The following is a 6,506-nucleotide window of genomic DNA, read 5'->3' as shown; positions in this document are numbered from 1 at the left end:
TTCGGCAAAGAATTGAACTAAAAAAATGTCTTAGGATTTTTTTTCTAATCGAGTTAAAGCTTCACAATTTCAGGTTAAGTGGAAAAACTCGAGAAATGAATGATTTTTTTCCAAATTTTAACAATTTTTAAGTTTTCTCGAGTTAAAGTCAATCCAAAAAAAATCCTAAGACATTTTTTTGGTTCAATCTATTGGGAACATAGTATCGAAATTATTTTTTCAAATTTCAAAAGCTATGGGTGACTTTAACTTCTTTGAAGTAGGTAAGGTTAAAATTCTTAAGATTTTAATTATATCCTGCCCAGTTTTTTAAATTCAGCTGAAACTTTTACCATCAGAAAGAGAATATTATTGGCTTTCAGAAAATATATACTTTTGATGTATAAAAATTTGTTGTTCTAAAGATATGATCAATTAAAGAGAATGTGTCAAGGAAGGTGAACACATACCTTAAAGCAGATTGGGAAAGGTACGTCCCAGTTACGTTTTCACATACGTAGAGTAGTTCGGTTGTTTGTCTTGTTTTCGTTGAGATATCGACGAATAACACCCCTTTGATTGGTAGGGAATTATTATCAACACCTCTTAGTTTGTGTTTTGTTGGTATCAACCATTCTTCGGGGATGGTTTGAAGGATGTGCAGTCCGGTTGTACAAGTCTGTGCGCCGGTGTCTGCGATAGCGTCTGTAGTATATGTTTGTGGTCTGTGCGGTAATTTTTTTTCGGTCTTACGTATTTGTCGGTAGGCTGGGATATTAATATTTATTTCAATGTCCAGTCTTGGCGAGAGTTCGGGTGGTTGTTTTTGTAAATGTCCGTTTGTCAAATTTCCGTGTGGGATACCATATAGTCAGATGGGGTTGGCGTTGATCGATGATAGATGGGAGACAGTTGGTTCCGGGTCTTCACTAATAGGTGCGACGGATGATGATGAGGGGCTGCGACAGACGTTCGCGAAATGGTTTGGTTTCTTGCATTTATGACAGACTTTTTGCCAGGCGGGGCATGTAGAGCGTCCGTTTGGGTGCATTGGTTTACCACATCCAGAACATTGTTTCTTTTGGTCGGTTGGTCTTCTCGGCTTGAATGACGACGATTTGACATATGCGACGTCGGATGGGGTATTCTCGAACGGTGATCTGAATTGGGTTGATGCGCGATCTGTGGCTTCAAGGGCAGGAGACGGGTGGTCAAATCTTCAAGTGTTTGCAGAGATGCGATTTCTGTTAATACTTTGGATTGATGGGTTGGGTTGCGTATGCCAGCGATTAATTGGGAGCGGATCATATCGGAGGCGTAGGATGGGGAGCAATCATCGGATTCACAACTTCCGTTCGTTTTAAAGTCGCATAGCATGGCTTGTGCTTTGAGACGTGAGATGAATGATGTCACGCTCTCACAGTCACTTTGTCGAAGGTTGAAAAATTGCTGTCTATACACTCTGGATGGATAGTCTTAACGGCTACAGATTTGATAAACTTGAGGAGGTCGGCCTCGCTAGCGGTACTGAGGACTTCTGGCCTATAAAGTTAAATAGCATTTCATTTACCTTCGATGAGCATGTGGATCGTAGTTCGTTTCGAATCTCAGCTTGGTTATTGAGTTTGGCCATTTCTTTGTATCGTGACCATGAATCTTCGAAGATAATCCATCCGTTATCTGAGCTGTCTGCTTCGATTGTTGGTCGGGTTGGCTTCGAGCTGCGATGTGGCGGTCCATTTTGGGGTTGCGGGTTAGCGAATTGCGTCATGAGATTTGCAAGTTGTTGTTGAATTTGAAGCTGTTGTGCCATTATCTCCGTAATATCGACGGGGTGGGGGGCGGCTGGCGGCATGGCGTCGTTGCTCGGGTTTGTTGACATTTTTTATCTTCGTGAATAATGGCGGTTCGTCCACGGATAGATGGGGGAAGGTCGAGATGTTTATAATAACGGTTCAATGTTCACTAAATTTCTTGTGAGATGAGCAAGTTTAATGTTCTGCAAGTGAGTTCGTGTTTACTCTCAATCATAAAATACGTATGAGAATGTTTATAAAATACGTATTAGAATGTTTATTATATGTGTTCAATTTGTTGATGTGATGTTTTGTGTGCGACAACAGCAAAACCAAAGAGAGAGTCTCGTTATACAGCGAATGAAATGTTTGAATTCACTCACGTAGGATGTGCTGGGCTTACCAGGCTTGCTTGTAGATTGGATGGGTAGTGTCTTCTTCTTTACAGCTTGTGTATTTTCAGTTTTAAAATGAGGACTTCTGATCCCACTTCTGACACCATGTATAGGTTGTATGCTAATGATATATTTTCCAGTGTCACACTACCCTAAATATAAACTATGATGGAGATATAAGGTTCTATATACATGCGGGACTATACATATTTTACAGTGTATAATATTCGTTTTAGTTATAGAAATTCCGGTTTCCCATTAGTGGATCTTCAATCTTAAAACATTGTCACCGTTAAATTTTTTTATTGTGAAGAAATAATAAAAGATAAAATTCAAATTGTATTCATGAATTTACTGATACAAATACAATATAATAATTTTTAAGTCAACTATTTGAGGGGGTAATAAAACTTATATAAGATATAAAGTTTTGTAATAGAAACGTGTCTTCTCTTCATTTTTCATCATGATTTTTTTTCAGAATTTCCAGTATGACAATGTTCCACTGAGAAGTACCTTTTTAATGATATCATAACGCATAACATCTCAATTCCTATTAAAAGTTAGTCTTTTTTATATGGAAGTAAGATAAGCAAAGTTAAAAGATTAGAAACCTTTTGAATATCTGATCATTCTGTAAAATAGTTTGGAAACTCTATGACATCAGGAAGCTTTTGATTGACGATGTAAGTAAAGCACCAGCCTTTCAAAATGGCTGGATTCATGCTTTGGTGGATTACTGATGAAACAATCAATCTCCCAGCATAGAAGAACGAACAATTTGTCAACTGCATTGTTGATTTGACTGGAAGCCCATCAGCAAATAACTCTGACTTCATTTGATTGATGGCTACTAAAATGTAAATTAAAAATATTAAGTTTTAACTTTTTGGGGTTGATGATGTCATTAGTGGGCAGTTATAATTCAACCGTTTTAAAATTGGATACAAAGAAATTCTCAAGATTTCCCAAAAATCAGCTAGTACAGTGTCCCGAGTAACTGCTTGACCTCCTGACGTGTCAGCATATACTGACATTCACCCTGTCTATCTTTGTTTGAAATGATAGCCAAAACAATTACCAAACAATAACCTGAAACCCTATTTGTTTTTAAATTATTTTGAAAAGCTTAGGTGGTGGTGGTTTTTAAAATATAAAAATTCTGTTATCGCAATGTTTGAGATTATACTACCAGGTAAAAATATTTATATTCTAATATAGATATGCTTACATGTAATAAACTCTCTGACAGGACCAGATCCAGTGCCAGGCTCACCCAAAAATGCGAAATGATTTTGTGCCAGTTATCCCTGACTTAGATGCAAGGGCATCTTTGAAATCTTGCCAAGCATGTGGTCTTCTCACATTCAGTTTTTCATGAAGGTTGCTGGCAAAATTTATAATGACATACACATCACTACATCACTACACATCTTTCACGACTATCTCCATCCACCTCTTCATAAGGAAGCGTCACATCATTCTCATCTTCGCTAGGAATTTCAATTGCACCATAATCGACGAGGCCACAGTTTGATGCATGGACTTGGATATCATCTTTTGAGAAGTCATTTTTGCAAATGGGACATTCAACCAACTGCGGCTTGCTGTTCGAATATTTTGAGCCCGATGGTTTGTCAGAATCAAATTTCGAGGTTGATGGTTTGTCTGAAACAAATTTGGATTTGATATCATCATCATTATTGCTTGATGAATCAGAATCGAAGGGTTTGTTCAGTTCATCTATCAGCTGCCTCAGAGGAACTGGATCAACATCATCCAGTCCTAGGTCAACCACACTTCTTATGTATAAAGGTCCTGTTTTGACAATGTACTTAATTGTCTCAAAATCAAAAGTATCCGCATCTGGGACTACCAGATCATCGTTCACCACTTTCATGTATTGAAAGTCCTCAAAAGTTTAAATGTAGAAGCAACAATGAGTGATTTTATCTGCTGATCTGTCATTGTGTCATTTATCCTAAAAATGTAATCATAATCAGTTTGAAACAGTTTGAAAGCGTATATTAAAAGTTTTCTTTCTTACAGCGACGGGGGGGGGTACTTCAGTTTTTGGACATAGAGGAGTACTAAAAGGGTTTTAAGAACTTCTAACATATCACCATCCCAATTTCGAGAGGTGATATTTTAGTAGAGGCCCCCAGTTGACCCTCAATTCACATATTCATGCACAAATTTTTGCCGATTCACGTATTCACGCGCAAAAAAAACATTCACATTTACGTATGCTAATTTTGCTTTTAAATCATTGGTTAAGAACTTTAAGTTTCATGCCGCCCATATGGAGGACAATCATCAGCTAAATTAAAATCATTTGAAAAATATTCATATTCAATGGCTTCTTCGTTAGAAATTCGGAGAAATTTCTGCCCTTGAGCTAAGATAGTTTACTTACTTTAATGCTGTGATAACCAATTTTTTCCTATGGTATCTAGTCGTCACGTCTATGAGTGGCACTCTGCCATAAACTGGGTTCGGTAGCAGAAAAACATCTCGAATCAATTATGAGCCTCGTCTGATTTTCGGTGCCTTTTCCTTTCCTCTTGAGCTGAATCTTTTCCTGGATCCAGACTGTTCGACTTTTCCAGTTTTGACTTTTGGGGTCTTGTTTTTACCTAAACATTTAAAAGTTATAACTTAAAGATACGACTTACATGAGCTAGCCCAGGCCTACTCAAACTTTTAGAACAAAGATTAGGTTCTCAAAATAATTGAATTATTTTGGAAAGCCCCCAGTTCCTTGTTGATATAATACAAACGTCAAGTTGGTCTGAAAATGATCTCTTGCATCAGAATTTTCTCGTAGTTGTATTCTGAAAGATTTCAATATGTGTTCAATTAAGTTTGATTATGATTCATTTGATTTAGTAGTCCATTTGAGATTTTCTTAATATAAGTTCAGGTTAACAGAATCCTCTCATATCTTAATGTGTTCTTTCTATTTAACAAGTTAGGTCTGAAGTATCATCTAATGCACTCCGAGACAAAAAATGTACCCGGACATATCAGTCAAGTCACGAAAGAAAATCTTCTCGCGAATGGTGTGGACGGTGACAAGATGAAGCTTGGAGCAGCAAGTGGGACACGTCGTCGTAGGGCCAAAAGAAAGTACGTTTTTATAAACATTACAGGTTCTTTCAAAAATGAGAATTGAAAGATGGAAAAAAACTCAAAGTGCTGTAAATATAAACTCTTAATCATTGAATGAACTTTTTTTCAAACTTTACGAATCGAGTATTGTCGAGGATTCCATACTAAGAGTTTTTTTATGTAAGTTTTTATGCTTATAAAAACTATATTTTTTATCAACTTTGAATCAACCTTAATATGTGGATTTTGCAGGATTCTCGACACCAATATCCCGGTACCGACGGACGAGAGCAGTTCAAAAATCAAGATTCGCCTCAAAGACGCAGTAAACAATGTAAGACTTGTTTTCTGATATGTTCGAAATTAGACAGATGGATGGGTTCCACCTGTGAGAAAAACTTTCTGCCCTAATTTATAGTTAATTTGAAGGATTTTATTGGAAGGAACCTTAAAGTGCGCACACCCCTTTCTCACAGACCCGGTTGTATTTTTCCAGCCAGTGGGTGTAAGAATAACGGACCAAAACTCAATGGGATAGATATTCTGATGTTCTTTAATGGCTAGGGATTAGAACTCTATTGTTTTTAAGTCAGCAAATTCAGTGGGGGTGGAAAAAATAGCACAATATTAGGGCCTAAAAATTAAAGTAGGAAATTAAAACAAATTCAGAAAGTTGCGTATTTTTTTAAATTTTCTTTAAGACAGATTTAATGGGTCATTCATTATTATGAAGCTCTACTAATTTTGGTGTATTTTGTTATTCCTTTTTTTATTTTTTCTCTAACTAACCAGGGAGAATATCAAACCGGCGAGCAAATCGTACCACAAACTTACGAACGACTTACGTTTGATAACGTTGAAGTATTTTATTTTTATTTGTTCTTTATTTAACGTTGGTAATAAAAAATAGTTACAAGTACTAATTACATCCAACATGACATTCGAATATTTACTATATAGTAAATAATATTTTAAAATTTAAAAATACTAGAATATAGAACAGAGTTCGCATGAACAATAGATTTTGGCCTTGATAATTTTTCTTTTAAATTCAGCCAAAGATTCAATAGTTTTGAATTCTAACGGTAGTCTATTCCAAGCTTGGCCAGCTCGGAAATTAAAGGAATTCAAACAAACTTTGTTCCTGGGAAGTGGAAGTCTAATTTGAGCGCCTCTTCGAAGACGAGGACGTTCGTTGGAATTGTCGTCCCCGTTTTCATTCACA

General features: G+C 36.5%; 1 long non-coding RNA gene across 1 annotated transcript; it reads left to right on the top strand.

The window, feature by feature from the left end:
• Positions 1-5,260: 5,260 nt before the first annotated feature.
• On the top strand, positions 5,261-6,131 carry LOC136813723 (uncharacterized). The gene is made up of 3 exons (XR_010847537.1): positions 5,261-5,299; positions 5,534-5,615; positions 6,074-6,131. It is a non-coding gene; the product is annotated as an uncharacterized lncRNA (long non-coding RNA).
• Positions 6,132-6,506: the final 375 nt, after the last annotated feature.

The sequence above is a fragment of the Clytia hemisphaerica genome, unplaced genomic scaffold (genome assembly GCF_902728285.1).
Source record: "Clytia hemisphaerica strain Z4C2 unplaced genomic scaffold, Clytia hemisphaerica genome assembly, whole genome shotgun sequence".
Taxonomy (NCBI): Eukaryota; Metazoa; Cnidaria; class Hydrozoa; order Leptothecata; family Clytiidae; genus Clytia; species Clytia hemisphaerica.
Note: the sequence above shows the minus strand (reverse complement) of the source record. Positions and strands in the feature narration are given on the sequence as shown.